Source organism: Cupressus sempervirens, chromosome 6, assembly GCF_028749045.1.
Source record: "Cupressus sempervirens isolate cs-2001-9-10 chromosome 6, ASM2874904v1, whole genome shotgun sequence".
Lineage (NCBI taxonomy): Eukaryota > Viridiplantae > Streptophyta > Pinopsida > Cupressales > Cupressaceae > Cupressus > Cupressus sempervirens.
In genome coordinates, this window is record NC_143123.1 from 616,188,210 (window position 1) to 616,216,038 (window position 27,829).

Genomic DNA, 27,829 nt, shown 5'->3' on the forward strand with positions numbered 1-27,829 from the left:
TTTAAATCTCCAATAGTACTCAGAATGTACCATGCCATAAATCTATTCTAAAACAGAATTTTTCGAAGTGAATTTCATAATTATTCATAGAAGCCCATATGGAGGAACGATAGGAGGGAACAATAAGCCACACACAAGATATGGATTTGTAACAGAAATCACAGAAAATACAGTAATAGTAGTCGAAGAATTAGAAAACAGAGTTGGGTATGTGATAGATGAAAATTACCTTACATCAACGTAGCAAACCTGTTCTTACAACTAGAGAGAATACCTGCTTCATTGATATGTGTTTTCATGCTTATGAACCTCCATAGGGATCCTAGGTAGGTGTTTCTCTGAAGAAGAGAAAATATTTACATCATATACTTAATATCCTCATAATGTACTTGAATACAGTTTTCTTGTTTCTAATTTTATTGTTGGAGTTTCTGTTATTGCTGTCCCCTCAATAGTTCTCCATCTATCTCCTTGCACATCCTAGAAATGTGTCTTGTTTGTCATTGATCTCGTATTACAAATCTTTTGCCTACAACTGTCGATGTATGTTACAATTATACTTCACATTTCACGTTCCTGGCCATCTCGGTTAACGGTTCATTTTCTTTCTAACCGGTTTATAGAATCATGATGATATTATAAATTAGGGCTTTGGACTGTCATTTGAAGTTCATTAAGACCCTCATAGTTTTTATGTGTAGGAAACATGTGTACGCACTCTCTCCCTTTCGTAGGAATTGGCAAATCAAAAGAATTATAGCTAACAAAGGAACTACATACTCAACGCTGCTTAAGACCCAATGAGGAGGGAGGAATCGTGGTTCGTTGATTTCTATGCACAAGTCATTGCGAGTAAGAGTGCTGCCAATATTTTCCCGATTAATCCGGGCTATAGTGAACTATGATGAAAAATGTAGTATGATGGAAAGGTGAGACGAAACAATTGTTAAAAATGTTGGTGTAAATATGTATTTACTATTTACACTTAAATTTACTTAGGTTAATACATTATTTTATTATTTTGCATTATTGTATTATTTTATTTTGTGAGACATTTAAGAGTTTGTGCACTTTTTTTAGTTGTCATGTTGACAATACAGAAGTACGCAACTCTATTTCAGCACATGGTGTCTACAACACTGGAGTTTGCATCATTCACTGAGTTGTCATGTAGACAACACTATTATCTGCATTCCATTTTTAGCGTATGTTGCCTACAACAATGATTTGCGTGTTACACCCTTGTAAGCTTATTCTCTCATTATCGCACTTACTTCCGTATTTAACGGAGGATAACCCATATCTGGTGGACATGTGCCTAGTTGTATGACTTATCATGTAGTTGATTTCGAGGCATTCTAGATGCATCTCAGAGGCCTTTATATATAGGCACTCCTAGTGTACTCTTAATACATGTTGAATTGAATACATTGTTATTCTTATCATACTCATTTCTAGTCTACAATTGTGCTTGTGTTTGAGTTCTTTGTTCTTGGGTGAATTTTGCCCTAAGGCAAATTCTTTCATGGGATTAGAGCCCGGTTGATTTTCTCTTCACATAGTTGTTTGAGACCATTGTTGCTTCAACACCTTAGCCTAAATCTAGAGTACTACAAAAATTGGAAGCGTCTAGAGCCATATCTGACCTTGCCATTGCGTCTAGAACAGTAATTCGGTGAAGATTGACTATAAACTCGGCTACCTTAGGCCAAAGTCGATCGTGAGGCAAAATTCTTTTTGCAAATCGACACTCGGAGGCTCTGATTTGCAATTCGGGTATGGTCATTTGCAGATCTATTTGATTAATTTTTTGAGTCAATAATTTTTTTTTGCATTATTTTTCGGCTATTATTTCAAAAAAAATTTGCCCTCTCAGTAGGTAGCAGAGAAATTTTTTTGCAGGTACTAGGTTGTCAGATCCCGGCCCTACGTAGAGGAATATTTATTTAGGTGGACAGAGCATTTTCCGCATTCAACAATCCAAATTCTGGCGGCTTACAATTTTTTTTTGGCTAACACATTTCATGGGCCACACAACATTACCACTGCGGCTTGCGTTTAGTTAAATAGTGCGAGTCATTGTTTTTAAACAGTGGTTGAGGGCCATCCCACCATCAATGTGGGATAAACCCACCAAATCCGGCGCCACCTTTTTGAGATTTTTGGCGCCGTCCGTATCCTTGCTCCCGGCCGCTATCTTTCTTTCTCTAGCCCCACGCATTGGATTTATCGACTCGCGTTTAACATTCTCTAGCAAGTGCAACATTTAGTCTAACGATCGTTGTCTTCATCCACAACCCACTAAATTTTCGCCATGCGACGTTTTCATCAATGACATGTGGCTACATCGCAACTCCGCCATGTGGCCTTCGACCTCCACATTAACCACTCTGCCAATGCAGTCTGACGTCACTCAGCCCAGTCAACAGCGAAGACTGTCAGCAAACTGACACGTGTCATCCTGTCATCAAGGACATACAATCCACGTCAGACCACCACTTAAGCTGCCATGTGAGCTGACTCAACTTTTCCATATGTACGGCATTTGCCACGTGTCACATCCGTACAATACGGTATGGTTTAGTCATCTTAACACGTCACCCAAGCGGCATTTTTCACTGACGTCAGCATTTTCCTAGGTTAAATTTGATGATCGTATGACCGTCATTCCTAGTCATTTTTCAAGTGCTGCGACTACCATTTGACCGTCAAATTTAAGTTAGTGGTTCCCCTCTCAGACCCCTTTCCAGATTGCTTTTTGATTTGGCAACTTGACTTTGCGAGCCCATAACTTGGTCATCCTGACTCCAAATTAGGTGTGATTTTTTTTGAAATTGGGTAGAATTTTCTGAACTTTCCAGTGGTGGTGTTCTTTTCTGGTTTTGGTGCAAGGATTTTTCATAAATTGCATTTTTTGGTGACTGTACCTGCTTAATCCTACATTTTGCAACATCAAACGCTCCATACAAGCTCATGTGGACAGAAAAAAAAGTTCTGTTTTTTTTTGAAAGTGCATTCTTTTTCGTCTACTTTCTAGATCTGCAATCAGATTCTAGAGTTGTGTAGACAAAAATCTCACTTTCAGAACTAGGGTTTTTTCTGCATTGTAATGCTTTGATCACTTTTTAAAATTATTGTACATCTGAGTTGCAGTGCTTAGTGATAGATTTGGGCCTCAAAAGACAATTGTAAAAGCAAAATCAGAAAAGTGGCCCACTATACACGCACCACTTATAAAGTGTCAAAAGCATCTTTTTTTGGGAGATCTTTTGATTGAGTGAAAAGGGGGTGGGGTGTGTATTGTGTTCTTGTGTCTCTCTTTTGTGCTCTTTTCATTTTCTACATCATGGATTCATTTAGATGTCCACCTCTAACTTCACACAATTATTCTATATGGAAAGATATTGCATAGAGTAGATTAATGGAAAAAGGTTACAGTCTTTATGTTGATGGTACAATTACCAAACCTACTGATGCTAAAGAACTCATTGAATGGAAATAAAATACCAACAGGCTTTAGGAATTATCAGGAGTTGTGTACATAGAGATCTCTTCTTTCACATTGTCAGTTGTATAGAATCCAAATCAGCTCGGGACAAACTTGAATCATTGTATGGTAAGGTGGATAAAGAAAAGGGATTTCAGATTAAGGATGATCTACTTCTCTTGGTTCCAAAGAACTTTGACACAATTTAGGATTACATCAACAAAATCAATGAGTATAGGGCACTACTTAAAGATTGTGGAAATCCCATGAAGGATGACAAGTTGATTCATCACATCTTGAAGAGGCTACCTTTAGAATATGTTTCTTTTGTTTCAACTTTTAATACTCATAGGTTGACCATGTGATCTGCTTACTAGAAGCCTACATTTGATGCATTTGTAGAGATGTTGATTGTTGAACAATCTCACTTCATGGATTTAGGACTTCTCATGACATCAAAAACCAAAGCCTTGGTGGCTAGTGATGAGCACCAATCAAGTCATGAAGAGAAAAGTTTTAGCAACAACAAGAAGAAGCAGTGGAAGTAAAAATCACAGTCTAAAACACAATAATTCTCCTCACAACAAGGCAATTCTTCTTCCAAAAAGAAGGGAAGTAATGAAAAGAAGGACAAACTTTTTTATGCATACTGTAAAAAGCCAAATCATGATGAGCATCATTGCAAGACTAAAAGAATCGATGAGTTAGAAAATCTACTCGGGAAGAACAAAATTCAAGTGCCAGGTACTTCCAAGGATTCAACTCCAAACTCTTCAAAGGGAAAAGAGAAAGCACTTATGGCAAACAGAAGTTCTTCTTCGGAATGGATACTTGACTCAGGTGCCTCCTATCATATGGGTTCTTCAAAGGGAGACTTTTCTTCATTGAAGCAACAGTCAAAGGTACTGCACATCTTTGTGGGAGATGATACTAAAATGGAAGTTGAAGGGAAAGAAAATGTGGAAATGGATAATGGGGAATTCAAAGATGTTCTCTACGTTCCAAACCTTAGCTCCAATCTCCTATCAATTTACCAAATCACTCACCTTGGAGATGGTCACAAAGTTGAGTTCCTTCCAGATTCAATGATGGTGCAAAGTCTAAAAGATGATTCGTTGGTTGCAGTGGAGAATGTCAATCATGACAAGATGCTTTATTCCTTCTCGCACTTTGTGCCCAAGTCTCCTTCTCAAGCCTTGTTGACTCACTCTACTTCACAAATCACACTATGGCATGAGCAGTTTGGTCATCTTGCCTTCCGCCACCTTCAACAACTTTGCTCAAAACACATGGTCAAAGGTCTACCTAACATCAACTTTTCTAAGGGGGAATGTTCATCATGTTCAGTGGATATGCATCTCGAAGAGAAGTATGATAAAGGCAAGTCTTCTAGAGCACCAATGGTTCTTTAGTTGGTTCACATGGTTTTAGCAAGTCCTTTTGTAGTGACTTCAATCAGCCAAGGCCGCTACATCCTTACTTTTGTTGATGACTTTTCACATTTCACATGGATCTACTTCCTTCATCACAAGAGTGAAGTGGTTCATAAGCTTCGAGCCTTCAAGACTCATGTTGAACACAAATCAAGGAAAGCCATCAAGGTTCTATGGGTGGAAAATGAGAATAGATATGTGGACAAAAGACTTAGAGACTTTTGCAAACTTGAGGAAATTGATCTACAGAATCCACAAGCATTTAGTCTGCACAAGACAGATGTTGCAACTATGAGGATTAGAACTCTCAAGACCATGGCAAGTTGCCTGATTAAATCCAAGTCTCTCGATCCTACACTCGAATTGAAGCCATTAGCAATGCTACTCGCATATTTAACAGGTCTCCTCATAATGCCTTAGATGAGAAGATTCTTTTTGAGGCATGTTGCGATAGAAAACTAGTTGTGAGTCACCTTAAAGTCTTTGGTTGTCTAGCATGGGCAAACCTATCTTCTAAGGGATGCAAGGAACAAGCACCTAGGCCTTGTACTTTAATAGGATATGAAGACAATGTGAAGGCTTATAAACTTATAAATCCATAGACTCATGAGATCTTTGTGGAGAAGGATGTTCACTTTGAGGAAAGTTCACCCAACTTATCCTCTAATCCTCTCCACACTTCATACACTATGGAAACTGATAGTGACACCAGTGATAGTGCTTTAAAAAATTTAGGTGGGGTTCTATCGATAGTTGCACTGAGAGGTCGCATCATTAGTAACGTCTACATGCTTATATTGCCACAATGAAAGGTCCAGCACAACATGGTACATCTCATCTTCTAGCTCCAGCTTCAGTTGATGACTACATGGTAGACATTGCAGGTTTGTTCATGGAGTCACACACCGCAGACTTGGGAGACAATCTTGATGATTTACATCTTCTCTTTGATGAAGACGATCCTTCTATAGTTGTTGCGAGGACTTACTCTAACTCTCATGTCCATTCTCTACATGATTGATCTTCACAAGTCAGTGTGATTGTGGATCTTTATGAACAATAGTTGTCGGAGGTCTCTTTATCAGTTGAGGAGACAAATGGTTCTGTAGACACCTAAAATTGTCCAAATCCCAGTTCATGACCAATTAAATAAATATTTATTATTTATTTAATTGCCTTACTTTTAATTAAATAAATTTGCATTTATTTAATTACATTTGTCTTACCTTGATTTAAATAAACTAAGGTTTATTTAAATCCTAGCCTATTCCACTTGCATCCTAACCCATTCACTTTAATTAAGTACTTCGTTTACATAATTAATCCCTTTCCTAATCCCACTTAGAATTAAATATTAAATTTAATCCTATTTGAGTGCATGGCTTTTAACTTAAACCCTCACCTAACCTCACTTGCCTAACCTAACCCATCTTGCTAAACCTACCCACTTCCTAATCATGCTTGCTTTGCATAATCACCTTGCTAATTACCTTTTAATCCTAAGTGTGTGCTTACACATGTGTGAGAGATGTTCACAACTTTTTTTCATTCCTCATGGCTTCCATGCCTCTTGCACACTTGTCCTCTTGCATGAGAGTCAAGGTGTCTCAAACATGTGTGAGAAGCCATGCTTCTCACACCTCTTGCACACTTGTCCCCTTGCATGAGAGTCAAGTTTTCTCACACATGTTTGAGAAGCCATGCTTCTCACACCTCATTGATCATGTCACCATCAAAGGTTGCTCACACATGTGTGAGTATATTGCCCTTTTGAATGGTCAAAACCCTAATCCACGTGGAGTCTACTTGGCCTCCACCTCATAGACACCTCATCGATCCTAAGGGACCCTAGCCCTTCATCTTGCATTCAATCTTAGCCGTCCATTGCATCTCATTTTCTATAAAAGGAGAGCTCTCTCCTCATTTCCTCATCTACCATCTACCTCATTGTTATGCTGCAGGAATAGTGAGCAACCACATCCCACAACAATGAAATCATCTCCACTTGGTGATTTCATGAGGTTTGCATTAGTAGATTAAGCTATTTTTATTTCATGTCATGTTTAGTTACATGTTTTCTTACATATTTTGAGGTTTGCATAATCATGTAGGAATAGATGTTATTGCTTAGCTTTTATTCTTTGGTTACATTTTTATGCAATACAGGTTCATTGGAACAAGTTCAACAGACATCCTTGCCAGATCTGCATTCGTTCTTTTTAGCACAGTTGGAATGGGCGAACATCAGCATCAACACATGGATACTTGAGTAGGTTTCAGGGTCACCATACACCATACAGGATTGTACCTTTGCCTTTTTTTCTTCCAAAGGGGAGGAACATCATTCTGCACTCTTGGACTAGCTGCTTCCTTGGAGCATCACTCACTGGTTGGCATTCTTCATTTGTTGGGGGGAGGGGGGGGATTACCTTGTCTCTCTTCCTCTTCTTTCTTATGGGGGGGACCTTTTCCTCTTATGAGGTTTTGTCTCTCTCCTTCTTCACTTATGTATATACTAGATATATGTCGTAATGGGGGGTCTTGATTACTCCATCCATCTATGCATCCCTTTTCATCTCTCTTTTTGGGGGAGGGTTTTTCCGATGAGGTTTTCCCTCTTTCTCCACTTTATGAGAGATTGTGTTTCATTATGTACATGGGTACCTAACATGGCCTAGTAGTCGGGACCCATTATGCACTTCATCCTAGTTTTCGTAAGCTTAAGGGCATTCCCCTAAGTTGCACTTAAGGGGGGGTGTTGGTGTAAATACGTATTTACTATTTACATTTACTTAAATTTACTTAGGTTAATGCATTATTTTATTATTTTATTTTGTGAGACACTTAGGAGTTTGCATCATTCACTGAGTTGTCATGTAGACAACACAATTATTCGCACTCTCTTTTTAGCACATGTTGTCTACAACACTGATTTTCATGTTACACCCTTGTAAGCTTATCCTCTCACCATCGCACTTACTTCCATGCTTAATGGAGGATAACCCATATCTGGTGAACATGTGTCTAGTTGTATGACTTATCATGTAGTTGATTCCAAGGCATTCTAGATGCATCTAAGAGGCCTTTATATACAGGCACTCTTACTGTACTTGTTACCTATTTTTGCCCCCCGCCAAAATTTGAGTGCAAATACTTGACCCACCCAATGACCACTTCCTATCTTTAATATTATTTTAATGCCTGAGAAATTTTTTTAAAAAAATGATTAAACCTTATGATCTTTCTTTCCGCTGGCCTGCAACTTTCCGCACCGTTAGATCTTGCATAGATCTACGGATGTCACATACTCGCTATGAAAACTTGCGAGGTTGTTTCCCATAGCGAGATAGCGACCATCGAAATTTTGTTGCAGTACTGAAGAATGAAGTCCGACACTAATTTTTGATGACCCATTGGAGCTCGCTAAATCGCTATTGGGAAGTTTGTAATTTTCACTGATAGCGAGATAGTGACATGCCTGAAAATGACAAACACGACAGGGTCAAGAAAAAATGATGTCATTGAAAATTAAATAATATATATGTGTGCCAACATGTTAAGCTAGCTCAGTTACAGCAGTATCTTGGACCCATGCCCCTTTCATAAAATACATGAGGAGTTCTGATCGTCAGATCAAGCTTGGAATCAATGATCCTCGCTATCTCACTATGGTGAGTTGCATGAGGGTTACGAACAACGACATAGTGACAAGGTACCCACCATATTTCTCTTAAGTAATGTATCAATGTCTTCCACAAGATCAATGAGAATCTACGATGGTCACTATCTCGCTATGACAAGGTGCTCACTTTTTATGTATAGCAAGATAGTGGTTTAGCGACACGTGTCCTTGTAGGCCCGAGAGAGAATGCTACAGTTAGCATTGGTGATTAGTGTTGGCGGTTATGTGATATCACGGTCAGGGTTTTAAGGAGGTGACACGGTTAGTTAGTTAGATGTGGTCAAACTCGGGAAGACCTTGTGGATGGAAAAATGAAATAGAATAATTGGTCCATGTGACCCATTTTGGTTGCAATATTCTATTGACTACTATTTTTTGCTGATTCATGAGCCAGAAACGAAGGAGATCAAATTTTTCTACGCGATTTGATCCTTTTGATCAATGCCAACCACTCCTGAATGAATGTTGAACCCAGTAAACAACAAGAAAACACTCCACCACCCTAGTTTATCTATCTACTTAGTCAGAATGGTTTAATGGCGTCGTTTCTGTCAGAGCCCTGTTTCAACAAATATCAGGTTTCATTGTATCTGAATCTGTACCCAGATCAGATTTTCTCCAGATCTTTATCAAGACTTAATGGCAGTGGTTGTGGAGTAACTTCAGTTAAAAAATATCTCAATTGTGCCTAAACTATAAAGACAATTTTTGTAGATTTTGTTTTGGTCGACTCTTCTCTGACTTCTCTGGTATTGCTCTACAATTTCACTGTAAATCCCCTTTGCCTCTGAATTGTATGACATTCTACCTTATCTCCTTTAGTCATTGATGTGAAGTGCAAAAACTATTTTCCTATCATAGGTGTATTGTAAAGATCTGCAATCTTGCATGATTGTATCTCTTTTGGCCTATGAATGGTATATAAGTGAATCCTCTCTTTCCTTGTGTCATTCATTTGGGTTTTCTGATCTACATGTGATTGTTAGATTAAAGAAAGTCTGGATGTGTATATGTGTTGGTGTCATGATGGTTCAATAGTGCATGTATGGGCAGAGATTGGTTTGAACACTCTATTTTGGTGCATCACCCCCTTAGGTTAGAGTAGGTAGATTTGCTTTCATGCATTCCTTCTCCCTTTTCCTCTCCAAAAGTAGTTAGGTGCACCCTAATAGTAAAGGAAGTCGGCCTTCTCTGAAGACTCAACCTCATAGTTCAAGTCCCATAGCTTGGAGGTTGTTTCCATGTTTCACAAGGTTTTCCTTAGGTAAAAACTTTGGACAAGGGTGCAACCCTTTGTGACAACAGTTTTTGGCATGCCTAGTGGGACTATATTCAAAAAATTTCAAGTCTACTAGTGTCAAAAGGAAGATTTCAAGATTAATACCAAGGAGATAGTACTGGCTTCGGTGTTCAAGCCTTCAAGGGTTTCATTCTTCAAGTACTTGGTGACTCTGAGGTTCAAATACACCTGGTTCCAAACCAAAGTTGCAGTAATTCATGCCCAAAGTTGAAACAAGGGCATCTTCTAGAGGTAAATTTCAGTACCAAGAGCTTTCATTTTCAAATCCTAAAAGAAGGAAGACTAGAGTATCTTTATCACCAATTAGGAGTGCAATAGCAACAAATACACCTGCAAGATCCATCTCTACTCCTTCTGTTAGATCTCAACCTAGATTGCCATCAACACATATCAATAGATCACTTGTCTATATGGCACAACCTAGAGCTCATACTTTTTCCACCTTTAATGGTGCGAGTCCTCTTTTAATGGCCCAAAGGCATGACATACCAATAGCTGCACTCAAAAGTATACCGGAATTTATTGGTGAAACTTCTATCTCTCCCTCAGAACACATTTAAGAAGTTGCAAATGTCTGTAATATCCATGGTATTACAGATGATGATGTTGCAGTTAGGCATCTAGCCTCATCCTTGAAAGGAAAAGCATTACAATGGTATAAAGGTTTGGCTCATGGTTCTATAGCAAATTGGGATGGATTAGGAGCAGGACTATGTAAACACTTTGAGGATAAAAGTGACCATTTGTCACTTTTAGAATAGTTGACTACTATAGAAAGAGCCCCCCATGAATGTATGAATGATTTCAACTATAGATTTCAAAAGACATGGGATAGAATACCTACTTTAGTAGAGCCTACCTCTGGTAATGCCTTCTTGCATTACCTCAAAGGTTTTAACAGTGACATTGTCACTACAATCCAAACTATGGGAGGAGATACCTTACCTAATGCTTATGAAATAGCAATAAAGTTAGAAAGCATCCTAATACAAGGAGGTAAGCTAGCTCCAAGGCCTCCTATGCCTTTTTTCCCTGATGTTCCAAATCACCAACCAACAATGGCTCCTCTTCCCACAACTTCCACATCACAATCCCTTGCTCTAGTCCCTCAAGCTTCCACATCTTCAAATGGAATAGATGAAATCAAGGAGATGATGCAATCTATGATGCTGAACATAGATAAGAGATTGCAGGGCCAAGAGAAGGAGCTAGAGGATAGCTTCTCTGTGATGAAGAAGGTGAGCAACAAGGTGGTGACTTTAGAGAGACAACAAGCTCAAGGTAGTAAGGCTCATCAATTTCAACATCAAACTCTGAATAGTGGTAGGCATCCAAATCAGAATTATGGGGACAATTCTTTTGATCAGAATAGCCATGCTTCAACCTCAAATGTAAACCAAAGCAGGGCCATAGTTCCTCAAAAAAACATAGCCCAAGATAAGGATTTTTGTCCCTCCTATAACTACTCCTACACCCATTGCATGTGTCAGAAGGTTGAATCTTATTTGTCTTTGACCATCCAAAAGCCTATAGCAAGACAATCATAGAAGGAGGACCAATTTAAAGATGTCTCGTATATGCAAGGACAAGGTGATTGCTCCTTTATGGATGATCAAGTGGAGGAACATTGTAATGTAAACCATGATTCCATTGCTCACAACACTGGGAGAAAAATAAGAGCTATTGAAGATGCTACCCCTCTTCCTCCCAATCAGGCCTTAACATCAAATGAAATACCTCATGAACAAGCAGTAAATGATCAATTAGATACCCTTCAGTAGCAAAGGCGAAATAATGGCAGAAAAGATGCAAGTGATCCTCAAGTTGTTCCATCTCAACCTCCTACAAATGCAGCTCTTAAGGCTTCTACCAAGACACCTACTATGCCATTCAGTGTGGTAGAAAAAATGAAGAAGACAAATGTGAATATTTCCATGTGGGATGCTATTACTACTATACCCATGCAAAAGAGGTTGATGTAGCAAGAATTGGAAAGTATTGAACCAAAGGATCAACCACCTAGCATGGAAGCTACCATAAGCCTAGTACAACCATCAAGAGAGGAAGGAACAAATAAAAAGGTTAGACCCCCTCTATTTTATGTTTCTCTAGTTATAGGGGATAAACTAGTCCACAATTGCATTATTGATTCAGGGGCTAGTAGTTCAATGATGCCTAGGTGTGTTGCTGATGCTTTGGGAATGAAATATGAGTCCATTGTTAGGGATGTATTACAGTTGGATAGTATTACTGTCAAGACTATAGGGATCCTTAGGAATATGGAAATGGCCCTACATGCATGCCTTGGTTGTACTATAACACAAGATATATCTGTTGCTGAAGTCAAGCCACATTTTGCCATCTACTTGTCAAGAGATGTCACTGCCTAAATAGGTGGTTACATATCTTCTGATTGGTCATATATGTCTTTTAGAACAAGATATGGGGCCAAAGCTTCAATCAAAGTAGAGCCTCAATCCCTCCATCATACTAAACCCTACACCCCTAATCTCATCAACATGAATTGCACTATCTTAGAAATGGATAAGAATGACATAATGAAGGAGCCTACTACTTCCCTAGCAGAGATACCTGATTTTCTCTTAGATGAATGGGCTAATGCATATCAATTTGATCCTATGTCAGAAACCCTTGAGACAAGCCTTAGTACATATTGTATATTAGAGAAGCATGCTCTAGTTCTCAATCTTGTGGAGACTAAAGAAGATGTGAGTGGGATATGGAGTATGTACTTTGATGGCTCAAGGAATAAGAATGGATCAGAGGCTGGTGTGATGTTGATTTCTCCTGCACAAGTAAGGTACTACTTCTCCTTTAGGCTCAAGTTTAGTTGTACTAACAATGTGGCCGAGTATGAATCCTTGATTCAAGGCCTCCTAATTGCTCAGAAAAGAGGAATTCAAGCCTTAAGTGTATATGGAGATAGTGAGTTGGTGGTTAATCAAGTGAGAAATCAGAATATCACCAGGAATGCTTTGCTCAAGTCTTATAAACATAGGGTATGGCATTTTCTGGAGGGTTTCAATGCATTTAATATTCAAAGTATCCCTAAAAAAGAAAATAGACATGCTAATAGACTTGCAGCAATAGGTGCATCTCATGATGTGTCAGGGAATCTTGAGGAGAAGAAGAAGCAAAAAATCAAAATGGTAGTAAGGCCTACCATCCCTGACAACAACATCCATTGGAAAGTGATTGAATCTAATGAACAAATTGTAAGCTTCTTGCAGAAAGAAGCAAAGTTTTCAGATAGAAACTAGTTGAGACTGCAGGATCAATATAGTGATCAAATCATTAATCTCAGTTCCAAAAAATTTCCTAAGGGTCTCATTACCTTAGAGAGTGTTTTTAATCCTGATGACCAAGCAAGAGGCAGAGCCATGAACTTAGCTATTGACGAAGATGATCACTCCCCAGTCATGGTTGTTGATGGAAAATCCTTAAACATGGCGAAGGTATGTTCTAAGATTGAGCAAGAAAGTTTTATTCATTTATGTCAAGAATTTAATGATATATTTGCTTAGACGTATGATGATTTAAAGGGTTTTGACCCAAGGTTTTTTCAGCATACCATAAATTTAATTGATAATGTCAAACCAATAAGGCAAAAACAGAGGCTAGTGAATCCCAAAATTGAACCCTTAATGAGAAAGGAGCTATCCAAATTGATTGAAGCCAATATAATTTTTCCCATCAAGCACTCATCATGGGTAGAAAACCTTGTCCATGTTAGGAAGAAGAATGGAAAAATTAGATTGTGTGTGGACTTTAGGGACCTTAACCAAGCTTCCTTTAAAGATCACCATCCTCTCCCTTCAATGGAGCAGATTTTGTCCAAGGTCAGTGGTTCAAAGAGCTTTTCATTTCTTGATGGATTTTTTGGCTACAATCAAGTACTGGTCAAAGAGTCTAATAGGTACAAGATTGCATTTACCACCAAATGGAGTACCTATGATTATTGTAAGATGCCATTTGGGCTAACCAATGCAGGTGCTACATTTCAGAAGGCAATGGAGATGGCCTTCAAAAACATGATTGAAAAGTTTGTATTAGTTTACCTCGATGATATCATAGTGTATTCAAAGAGTGTAGAAGATCATTTTGATCATTTGAGATAGGTGTTCTCAAGGTTTAGAGAGTTTGAGATATCCCTTGACCCAAGCAAGTGTGTCTTTGCTACCAATCAAGTAAAATTATTAGGACACATTGTATCTAAGGATGGTTTAACCATTGATCCAAAAACAACAAAAGAAATGCTTGCTCTCCCTCTTCCTAAACATAAGAAAGGGTTGCAAAGTTTCCTTAGTAGGATAAATTTTGTGAGAAGATTTATCTCTAATCTTGCTACCATGGTAAAACCCCTTACAACTATGCTCAAGAAAACTATAGTCTTTGCATGGACGAAGGAAGAGAAGGAAAGTTTTGAAGAGATCAAGGTAGCCATAGCCTCAGCCCCCACTCTCATTAATCCAAATTTTGAAAAGGATTTCATCCTTTATACCCTAGGTGGTGAGTCAAGTATTTCTGCTTTCTTGACTCAAACAAATGATAAAGATGAAGAGCAACCCATAGCCTTCTTTAGTGAAGGTCTTAAAGAGTATGAAGACAAATATAGCTATGTAAAAAAGCAAGCCCTTGCAGTCATCAGATCTTTAAAGAAATTTAGACACCTCCTATCTCATAATAAAATTCATTTGTTAGTACCCCATGCCAGTGTGAAGGATTTCCTTTTGAGAAAAGATATTAGTGAGAAGAGAGCTGGTTGGATTACTAAAATAATGGAATATGATGTTGACATCCAGATCACCAAGCTAGTAAGAGGGAAGGGGTTGTGTAAACAGATGATATCATCTCAGCAATCAGATGAGGAAGTTGCTATAATACTTTTAGAGCAACAAGAGACAAGAAATGATAAACCAAGGAATTGGATGGATGATATTAGGAATTTCTTATTAGGCAATGGATATCCTAAAGGATTAGATAGAACTAAAAGGAGACAGTATAGATTCCAATCAATTCCTTATGTTATAGTTGACAGTATCCTTTTTAGGAAAGATTTTAATGGAGCCCTATTAAGATGCATTGACATAGACCAAGCTAAAAGAATGATCAAAGAGCTTCATGATGGTCTTGATGGTGGTCACTTCTCAGCTAGGACAACTATAGTGAAAATCATGAGGGCTAGCTACTACTGGCCATCCCTATTCTATGATTATCATAGGTATGTGAGGAAGTGTGAAAAATGTGCCTTCTTCTCTAGTAAGAAAAAGCTTGCAACTCTTCCTCTTTATCCCATTTAGGTGGACGAACCTTTTGCTCAATGGGGATTGGATTTCATAGGCCCTATCAATCCTTCTTCTAGTTTTGGTCACAAATGGATTTTAGCTGCTACAGATTACTTTACCAAATGGATAGAGGCAGTTGCATTGAAGGATGCCATAGAATCTTCAGTTGTTGAGTTCCTTGATGTTATTGTGACCAGGTTTGGTGCCCTGTCAACCATTATTTCAGATAATGTAAAATCTTCTGTAGGAGCTCAGAGTTGTGCGTGGGCAGTTGACCATAATATCTACTTAAGCACATCCTCAAACTACTATCCTCAGGGTAATGGTTTGGCTGAGTCATCCAACAAAAACCTTATTAGGATTATGAAAATAACTATAAAGGATAACCAGAGGTGTTGACATCAAAAGTTAAGGACTGCACTGTGGGTTGATAGAATAACACCTAAGAGGTCAATAGAAAATTCACCATTTATGTTGGTATATGGTAGAGAAGCAAGGCTTTCAATTTCATTAGAATTCCCATCCCTAGAACTAGCTCATTAGCTATAGGTAATTAAAGATGATGCCATGACAGTAAGAATGGCAGAGCTGATGGAGCTAGAAGAGAAAAGAAATCAGGCCATGTAAACCCTAGAAATACATTAGCAACAGGTGAAAAGGAGCTTTGACAAGAAGGCTAGGGTCAGAACCTTCAGAGAGGGTGATTTAGTTTTGAAATGGGATGCAGACAGGGCAAAAACACAGAGACACTCAAAATTTGGTGCACTGTGGAGTGGTCCCCATCTAATTGTCAGTTGCAAGTAGGCCAATGCTTTTTAATTAAGCAAGCCTGGTGGTGAAATTTTGCCTATTCCAGTCAATGGGATCTATCTCAAAGCATGTTTCTAATAGGGTTTGAGGTTTCATGTACAAAGGTAGCTTAGTTTTCTTTCTGTTGGTTTCCTGCTTTCCAAGAAGTGCATGACCACAAGTTTCTCTCTATGAGAGCCAATTTTTTTTAAGTTTTGAAGGTTGCAGAAGGTTTTTTCGTCTCTAGTTCTAGTTGCAAAGATAGAGGGAAAGTTTTTAGGGTTTTGTTCCCACAGAGGTAGGGTTAGGGTTTCACAGTGCACTGATCCAAATCTTTTGCGACTCTATAGCCCAATGGATGCATAAGGTCACTGGTCACATGCATAGCTAGCTTGCTTCCCCTCTAAATCACTAGAAATGTTACCTATTTTTGCCCCCCACCAAAATTTGAGTTCAAATACTTGACCCACCCAACGGCCACTTCCCATCTTCAATATTATTTTATTGCCTGGGAAATACAAAAAATAAAATGATTAAACCTTATGATATTTCTTTCCATTGGCCTGCAACTTTTCACGCCATCAGATCTTGCATAGATCTACGGATGTCATGTACTCGCTATGAAAAGTTGTGAGGTTGTTTCCCATAGTAAGATAGTGACCATCAAAATTTTGTTGCGGTACTGAAGAATGAAGTCTGGTGCCAATTTTTGATGACCCACAAGACCTCGCTAAATCGCTATCGGAAAATTTGTAATTTTCGTCGATAGCGAGATAGCAACATGCCTGAAAATGAAAAACACGACATGGTCAAGAAAAAATGATGTCATTGGAAATTAAATAATATATATGTGTACCAACATGTTAAGCCAGCTCAACGACAACAATATCTTGGACCCATGCCCCTTTCATAAAATACATGAGGAGTTCTGATCGTTAGATCAAGCTTGGAATCAACGATCCTCGCTATCTTGCTATGGTGAGTTGCACGAGGGTTACGAACAGGGATATAGCGACAAGGGACCCACCATATTTCTCTTAAGTAATGTATCAATTTCTTCCACATGATCAATGAGAATCTACGATGGTTGATATCTCACTATGGCAAGGTGCTCATTTTTTATGTATAGCGAGATAGCGATTCAGCGACACATGTCCTTACAGGCCCGGGGAGATAACGCTACAATAAGCATTGGTGGTTAGGGCTGGCGGTTATTTTATATCATGGTCATGGTTTTAAGGAGGTGGCACAATTAGTCGATTAGATGTGGTCAAACTCGAGAAGACCTTGTGGATGGAAAAATGAAATAGAATAATTGGTCCACGTGGCCCATTCTGGTTGCAGTATTCTGTTGACTGCTATTTTTTGCTAATTCATGAGCTAGAAACGAAGGAGATCAAATTTTTCTATGCGATCTGATCCTTGTGATCAATGCCAACCACTCCCTAATGAATGCTGAACCTAGTAAACAATAGGAAAACACTCCACCACCCTAGTTTATCTATCTACTTGGTCAGAATGGTTTAATGGCATCATTTCTATCAGAGCCCTGTTTCAACAAATATTAGGTTTCATTGTATCTGAATCTATACCCAAATCAGATTTTCTCTAGATCTTTATCAAGACTTAATTGCAGTGGTTGTGGAGTAACTTCAGTTAGAAAATATCTCAGTTATGCCTGAACTATAAAGGCAATTTTTGTAGATTTTGTTTTGGTCGACTCTTCTCTGATTTCTCTGGTATTGCTCTACAATTTCACTATAAATCCCCTTTGCCTCTGAATTGTATGACATTCTACCTTATCTCCTTCAGCTATTGATGTGAAGTGCAAGAACTATTTTCCTCTCATTGGTGTATTGTAAAGATCTGCAATCTTGCATGACTATATCTCTTTTGGCCTATGAATGGTATATAAGTGAATCCTCTCTTTCCTTGTGTCATTCATTTGGGTTTTCTGATCTACATGTGACTGTTAGATTAAAGAAAGTCTGGATGTGTATATGTGTTGGTGTCATGATGGTTCAATAGTGCATGTATGGGTAGACATTGGTTTGAACACTCTATTTTGGTGCATCACCCCCTTAGGTTAGAGTAGGTAGATTTTCTTTCATGCATTCCTTCTCCATTTTCCTCTCTAAAAGTAGTTAGATACATCCTGATAGTAAAGGAAGCCAACCTTCTCTAGAGACTCAACCTCATAGTTCAAGTCCCACAGCTTGGAGGTTGTTTCCATGTTTCACAAGGTTGTCCTTAGGTAAAAACTTTGTACAAGGGTGCAAACCTTTGTGACAACAGTACTCTCAATGCATATTGAATTGAATACATTGTTATTCTAATCATACTCATTTTTGGTCTATAGTTATGCTTGTGTTTGAGTTCTTAGTTCTTGGATGAATTTTTCCCTAAGGCAAATTCTTACAAAAAAATATAAAAAATTGAAACAATATAAATAAAAATAATGTTATAAAAATTTGGAACAATAAAAAAGTGTAGGTGGAAGGAGAAAGGAGTTAATTTCTCTTGAGAAACACAATCTCAAAGTTTTTTTTTTTTTGATGGAGGGTTCAGACCTATGAGGCAACCCAATGAGGCACGAAGCCTGCAAGCTACCAACTAGAAAAGCCCACCACATAGAAATTGTAGGAACTTGATACAAGCCCAATCATGCATGAAACCTCTTCAGCTTAGAGCCAAAGATTGAGGAGCATCCACGTTGTCAAAATCACTTGGGGCACAATCCCTGCCTCATCCCTTATGATGTCGGAGTCTTGCACTCAACAAGACTTGATACCTGGTGGGCTTTTTGTGAGCCATTCAACTTCATGAGTAGACCAAGGGCCCATTGACATCTCAAACTATTTTGAAAGGAATTATAAGATAGTTTTGGAAGGAACTATTTGCGATTTGGGAAAAATAGTCTCAAAGTCTTTTGGAAGGAATTGTTGGCAATTTGGTTTGGGAAACAAAATCTCAAAGTCTTTTGGAAGGAATTATAAGATAGTTTTGGAAGGAGAATTTGGCAGTTTGGTTAGGAGGATATGTGATGATGATATAAGATTGTCATTTATGGAAACATATATCTATTATGAAGAAGACAAAACATGATATTAAGTTTTGGACGCATGGACTTAGAAAATTATCTAAGTATTACTCGAGAAAACAAAGAACGATTGTACATTTTGTTTTATTGTGGTTCACTAGAGTCACTTCAAACTAATTATGCTTACAAACATGATGTAATGAGCACATGAGTAAAAAATGCTTAAGAATATTTGATGTATGAACAAAGTTATGGGCACTTTTCCAAGTGCATGTCATAACAGGTTAAACATAGTAGATGACATAGTAAAGACATTTCAGTTAAACAATGGCTTAACAAGGTAGGGATGAAATTCTAGATGTTAAGCCTCACTTAGCAAAAAATTATTTCAAGTTTTGGGAAACATGCAAGGTTTTGAAGGTTGACTGGCCATTGAGGAGTTTGGTATAAAAGAATAAACTTTTTTTTTATAATCAATGTGACATTGCAATGTAATGTTATAATGTTTGAATGTGCACTTTGTATAAGAAATATTGATGTAAACCTGGTGATAGTATGATATTGTACAGATGTATGATCAATTTTGTGAAGAAAGCTATAAAGGAAAAATTAGATATTGAAGATCTCAGCACAGTGAGAAAGGTTTTTGTATTGATAATTTTTCATGTACAAATTGTATTATTGTATATGAATGATTTGGTAGTGTTCTCAGCTTTCTACTTTTGTATTGTTATAACAACTCTTAATAGGGTTGAGGCTTCTAACAAGGCCTAATCCTCTAACAAGGACATATACACTATATAGATGTCATAGACTCCTAACAAAGTCAATATCTTTCACGAGATACTTATGATTAGTGGATCATTTTGTGGGTACCATCCCCACTAGGTTTTTCCATAGTTAACAAATAATGGTGTTATGTGTTACATTACGTTATGGTTATATTTACTTTTTAGTTTGATCATTTATGCTTGTTTAAAGATTGTTAAAGATATTCATAGTTGGAAAAAAGTTTGTGGAACACTGACTCATCCTCCCCCCCTCTCAGTGTTTCCTAACTCTAATAATAGGTATCAGAGCATAGTTAATTAGAGGAGGCATAATAGCTTAAGTAAGATCTCTATGGATATAGATCAGTTACATAAGAACCTTGAGGAAGATCTTGAAAAAATTGATGTAGTGACAAGGGGAAAAAACAAAATGAAGATAAAATTTAGAGATGCACAATATTTCATTCAGAAGTTGAAAGAGCAGATTGAATCATCTAAATCTGAGAAGAAAGAGTCAACTGATCATAATGGTGTTATGTGTTGCATTGTGTTATGGTTATATTTATTTTTCAATTTGATCATATATGCTCTCTTAAAGATTATTAAAGATATCCATAGTTGTACAAAAATTTGTGGAACACTAATTCAATTGCCCCCTCCCCCTCTCAATGTTCCCTGATTCTAACAATGGTACTAGAGTATAGGTTCTCAAAGGAGGCCTAACAACTTAAGTATGATCTCTATGGATATGGATCAGTTACATAAGAAACTTGAGAAAGATCTTGAAGAACTTGATGTAGTGACAAAGGAAAGAAACAAAATGAAGATAAAACTTAGAAGTGCACAAGATTCCATTGAGAAGTTGAAAGAGAAAATTGAAACATCTAAATCCAAGAAGAAAGAGTCAAATGATCATAATGGTTTTATGTGTTGCATTGTGTTATGGTTATATTTACTTTTCAGTTTGATCATATATGTTTTCTTAGAGATTGTTAAAGATATCCATAGTTGGGAAAAAGTTTGTGAAACATGGAGTCAACCCTCCCCCCAAACTGTTCCCTAACTCTAACAATTGGTATTAGAGCATAGTTACTCAGAGGATGCCTAACAACTTGAGTAAGATCTCTATGAATATGGATCAGTTACATAAGAACCTTGAGGAAGATCTTGAAGAACTTGATGTAGTGACAGAGAAAAGAAACAATATGAAGATAAAACTTAGAGATGCACAAGATTTCATTTAGAAGTTGAAAGAGCATATTGAATCATCTAAATCCAAGAAGAAAGAGTCAAATGATCAGATCAAGGATAGTGATACAATTTCTAAGCTTAAGAAGGAGAATGAGATTCCAAAGCACAAACTTGAGATCACCAATCTTAAGATGAGTATGATGGAACATGGAAAGAAAAGCCAATCAGACTTGAGATCTAAGAATGCAAATTTGAAATCCAAACTTACCAAGGTGACATTTGAACTTGAGTGTAATGCCCCACTTGAAAATCCTTGGAAAAAGGATGAAATACAAGCCAAGATAAAAAAAAAATTTAACGAGTATGAGTGTACACAACAAGGTCATACAAGGATCAAAAAGATCACAATAGAAGATTTAACCACCATCTTGACAACCAACGAATCTCCAAACACCACTACTGAACAAAACAACTAACCACGAAAGGATGAAAACAAAAATGAATTTGAACACATACAGAATTCAAAATGCAATTCTAAAGTATTTGAGAACACCATAAAGGGTATCCTAAACACCTCCGAAAAACTTTTGTTCAAACTGAAAAGTGCCCACTGCCCGCCCGAACAGATTTTTCTAAAAGACAAGAAATACTTTAAATTAGCACAGTATGATACTTTCCAATGTTGTACAACCTTTATAATGAAGGCATGGAATATAATTAGGGTTTTGGTGACACTTCTCAAGAAGGCTTTACTAGTATCATATGACATTTCTCCAAGAGGTGTGTGATACAACAAAGTGTCGCATTATAGAGTTTACATGGACATGCGATACTTTCCAGTATCATATGATTCTTCTTCTTTGGACATGTAATACTTTAATGTATCGCCCAATGTTGATGCATGGTCATCTAGTAAAATCAATAATTACTCTAAGGACCAAAACAAGGGATAAAATGGGAAATCAAACCTCCATATCGAGGAGTACTAGATCCACAATTGAGGTAAAGGCACTCAAAACAATAGCTAAAAGACGAAAACTACATCTAACCATCTAACATAGCAGTGAAAGGAAAGTAAAAAATGTAACATCGCAGTAAACTAAAACAATATTGCAATGAACATAACAACCAAACTAAGTATGCGGTTCCTCCCAACCATAATAACATTATAAAACCATCGTGGGTCCTACCCATCCCCCGTGGGTAACATCGCAAACCACCAACCAGATCGTCAGAGGTATCTTATGAGGATGACACTACTAAAATGTGTTACAACATAAGAATAAGGAAATCTAACATGATAGAGGTAAAGAATGCGACAAATCAACTAGCATCATCTAAAATGATATCCAACCATTCCAATGATAGCATAAATCAAAAGATAACATACTCCAGAACCCAAAGCACCAAGTGAAAACATCCAGCAACGAATGTATTGGAACAATAGATCGTCTTTGTACACCAATCTTGAGTAGTGGTGAAGGTAGCTATACCTATACCTCCCAACCATGTGGAACTCGTAGGTTCACTCCCACCATGCTAATGGAGATAATGATCCAACCACAAACACACATAAAGCAAATGTTCATGGCTAACACTCACACTAGACAATATGATGACTGAAACAAAGAAAATAGACAATGAATAAACTATAGGTCTTGGTCAGACATTCAATGGGCTACTATGTAGGGACTGATATCATGGAGAGTCACTTGGCATCAACAAGCCCAATCTCAGATCATACATTTCAACTCTCCAACTAAGGGCCCCACACACACATTTTATTATCTTAAGTTTTATTACCACCCAGTATTTTTTTTAGTTATCACTTGATTAAAACTTCCTCTACCAACCCTTTGGAAAATGATCACTAGGATGCAAGATAGAATCCCCCCCCATATGCTACCCTACCTTGCCCATCTTCATCCAACGATGAGTGCTCATGGGTTCCCAACCCAACCCTAATGATCATAACTCCATCGAAGTACAAATGGGAGATCAGGCCTCATAATTCATCTGACAATGTATGTGTATGTAGTCGTGTGTGGCACACCACCATCACAAAGATCATAACACAAGGATTGGATGAGAACATAATGCAAAATATCACTCAATAAAAAATAGTTTTGGGAGGATGGATGTGACATGCATCCGAATGCAACATAAAAGTGAAACAATGGTCTAACTAACATCCAAATAGATGATCTAGGTCCAAGACCAAACTCATGCCAAGAAAACTCGAGAAAATAGGGTGGCACACAAAACAAGGTAAAAACCCCAAAAACATGAAAACTTCAAAATTAAAACCCATTTGGTCTTCGAGCACAAAAGCCTTGAAAATCCAATAACATTTGGGTCTGGACACTATATGCAAAAATAGATAGCATAATGACAAGAAACCCCCATCCCAAAAATATGGAAAATGTTCATACCCAACCAACCGAGCATAACCAACAAACATAAACGGAGGGGAACACTAGTTTTCATTCTCCTAACAAACAGCTACCAAAAACAAAAGCTAAAATAAAGCAAAAACAAGAAAATGGAAAAGCCTTACCAAACAGCCAAAAGGGCTAAATGGAAAATAACCAGGTAAAATAAATAACTCGTAGATACTGCCAAAAATGATGACAAAGCAAGGTCTCCCCAAGCTAGATCCAATGAGTCCATCATCACAAAGATCCCACACTTGTAGGTCTCACAAAAAATAGAAGACCAATCTTTCAGAAAAGGATTTCAGAAAAAGCTCTCCAATTTCTAAATTAAAAAATTGAAAAAAGTGAGGAATTAAATTCCTCTTTCCATACTTATTCATTTTTCAAGTGAATAATCAATTAGGGCAAATAAGTAGCCAACCTATTTAAACCCCAAATCAACCCAAACAAAAATAGGCTATTCCTAGAAATAGGAATTCATCTATGGAAAAGCTACCAAAATTTAATTCAATAAAATTTAAAGCTCGAAAACCCAAAATCACATAAATTTCTTTAACAACTTTCATGAGAATGTGAACCTCTAAATGCATAGACACACTCATCGGTCTAATCACATAATGTAAATGAGTTCAGATTTAATAATCACTAAAAGGTTTAATTTAAACAATTAATTAAGGATATGTCGACCATACAAGGATGACATTGGTAAAATATGAATAGTTGAATCACTAACTTCATGTGCCATTGCTAGGGTTATAAATCATGCACTCTAAACACATGATCAAGTGTAATAGCCAAAGAAATAAATGCATTAAATAACTGATTTAACCATTTATTCAATTATACCTAAATAATCCATTTACGTCACTCACATTCGCATAAAACATAAACAGACAATAATGACATAAATAATCATAACATAAAATCCATAACATAACAAAATTAGAGATATGTCGAAATACTAGATAATTAGATATCATCATAGACCTATTGGCATATCAAAATAGCATCAACATGAAAATATGACAAACTAAATAGCATAGCAGTAAAGCATCTATGGTATTGAAATCAAAGTATAACATTTGACCCTCAGGTCATCTCAAGGTACAAATAATAAGAGTATCAAGTATCTCTTGAATAAAAAATAACAAGGTATAGACTGCAAACATGAGAGGCACTACATCCGCCCCCATTAGCATAGGCTTACTCCTAGAAGCTGACAAAAAGATAGAGGTACAATCCTCTCAATCATGTAGCATCTTCCCAAGTCGTAGAAGTTTCATCACTCGAGTCCCATTGGACCCTTACCTGTTCGATGTTCTAGCCTCGCAAGGTCAGCCTCCGCTGCTTTAGGCTATGAATGGGCTCCAAAATAAGCTACTCATCTACTACCTACAAAGCATCCCAATCAAGTACATGGTTCGCATTCAAAATATACTGCCTCAAAACAAAAACATGAAAGACATCGTGGATGTGCAATAGGCTAAGTGGAAATGCTAGTTGATAAGCAACATGACCAATCCTTTCGAGGATCTCAAATGGTCCAACAAAACTTGGTGCTAGCTTAGAGCCCTTCCCATAATGGATGGAGATTTTCCTCATCTGCACTCTCAAAAACACCCTGTCACCAACAGAAAAGTGACGATCTAACCTATGGGCATCTGCATACTTCTTATGACTATCTTGAGCAATAACTGAATGCTCCCTAATATGAACATCCTACTGCTCCATATCTTGAAGCATCTTTGGAAGCAAAAGAACTCCATCTAAAAAATCCCAACTCAAAGGGGTACAATACGGTCTATTATACAAGGCCTGAAAAGGTGACATGCCTAGAGAACTATGATACCCACTGTTGTATACAAACTCAACAAGGTATAAATAATCCTCCCACTTCACCTACTTGGCCATCACATACATGCAAAGCATATCCTCTAGAACCTAATTCACTCTCTTAGTCTGACCATCAGTCTCTAGACGATAAGTCAAACTAAAATTGAGTTGTGCACCTAAAGCATACTAGAGAGACATCTACAGTGTATAAGTAAACACTGGATCTCTATCTAAAATAATCCCATGAGGGATCCCATGCAAATGAATGATATCCTCCAAGAAAATATGGGCTACATAAGAAGCTTTTTAGGATGATCTCATGGGTGAAAAATGAGCTACCTTGGACAACTTGTCCACTATCACCATAATAAAATCATGTCATCATGATGACATAGGCAAACCTATGATAAAATCAATAGATATCATATCCCAATTCCACTCTGGAATGGGATGCAGTTGCAAAAGACTTACCAAGTGTTGATGCTCTACCTTCACTCTCTGACACTTGAAACATTGAACACAAAAAATAGCAACATCATGCCTCATCCCTACCTAAAAGTATAGTTTTTTAAGATCAACATGCATCTTCTTAACACTAGGATGTTTAAAATATGGTGCACAATGTGCTTTCTACAAAACCAAGGTATGAAGATCACCCAACATAGGTACAAAGATAACCCCAAGTGTTGCAATAGTCCATACAACTCAAGAAAATATCCTAAAAATCTCCCCTCAAGGGTACATCTAGACTTGATCTCCATCCTCACCTCTTGATACCAAGTGTTACTAGGAAAAGCCTCCAAGATACGGCTTGGCAAATCCACTCCCAATGACATCATTGATACCTCATGTCACCTCCTACTCAAGGCATCTGCAACAACATTCAACTTCCCTTTAATGTAATGCACATCAAAGTCATACTCACACAAGAACTCCATCCAATGATGTTGTCATGCATTCAGGTTTGACTAAGAAAAGATATTCCACAAGCTTCTATGATTGCTATGCAACTCAAACCTATGTCCCAAAAGAAAATGCCTCTAATAGACAAAGGCATGCCCTATGACCACAAGTTCCAAATCATGAGTGGAGTTTTTGAACATATGATCTTTGAGTTTTCTAGACTCATATGCAATCACTCAACCGTTCTGCATCAACACCACACCCACGCCTTCTAACAAAGCATCTGTGCAAACCATGAAATCACATACATGATTAGGTACTACAAGGACTAGTGCACTAGTCAAACACTCCTTAAGAGCATTAAACATTGTCTCACACTGATCTAACCAAACAGACTTCTTCCCTTTTCACTAAAGAGACGTGATGGGATGGGCTACTCATGAGAAATCCTTCACAAAGTGATGGTAGTGACCCTCTAACCCCATGAAACTATGAACCTTTGAGACATTAATGGGTATTGGCCAATCCATGATGGCATAAATCTTCTCTAGATCTACTACAATTCTATCACCAGTGATAAGATGCCCCAAATACTTCACCTCTGACTAGAAGAACCCACATTTATTTAAGTTGTCATACAACTAGTAGTCTCTCAAGCACTGCAATACGTAACATAAATGGACTTCATGCTCCTCCACAGTCTTCAAAAAAATCAATATGTCATCCAAGAATACAATGACACACTAATTGAGGTAAGTACAAAATACACCATTCATCAAACTCATAAACATTGATGGTGCATTGGTCAACCCAAAGGGTACAATCATGTACTCATAATGCCCATACTATGTACAAAATACTATTCGATGAATGTTAGCCTCTTGGATATGACGCTAATGGTATCCCAACTTCAAATCAATCTTCAAGAACACTCATTCTCCTTTCATCTAATCGAACAAATCATCCATCCTTGGCAAAGAATATCGATTCTTCACTATCACCTTATTCAACTATCAGTAGTCAATGCAAAAATGCAAAGATCCATCCTTCTTCTTCATGAAGATGACTGGTGCACCCCACGAGGATGCAACAAATATGACCCTTGGACAAAAATTCCTCCAGCTACAATTTAAGTTCACTCAACTCTTGAGTAGTCATATGTGGTAAGGAGCTCATAAAATTAGCTCTATTTTTGGTATGATATCAATCTAAAAACCAATGTCACATTGAGGTGGCATACTAGGTATCTCATCAAAAAACACAACTGCATACTCATGAAAAAGTGAGTGATCATAAAGTGTCACCATATGGCTCTTGGCTTCCTTGAGATCACTGACAGAAATAAGAAACAACTAACAACCCTTCTACACACTCCACTTCAGCTAATTAGTTAAGATCATCTAAAGCGAGACTGGTCTCCGAACTCCAAAAAGTTCCACCTATCCACCTATGTCATCAACACACTATATTGTCTTTGGTGGCAATCTATATTCATTTGATAGGAAGCTAACCAATCCATGCGCAACACAATGTCATATGAGTCCAAAGGTAAGATACAAAGATCTAGTGTGGTGGAGAAGGTTACCAAATTAAAAGCTACAACCACTGACCAAAGAATCTATAGCCACTTTGCAACCTGAAGCTAACTCAACCTGCCACC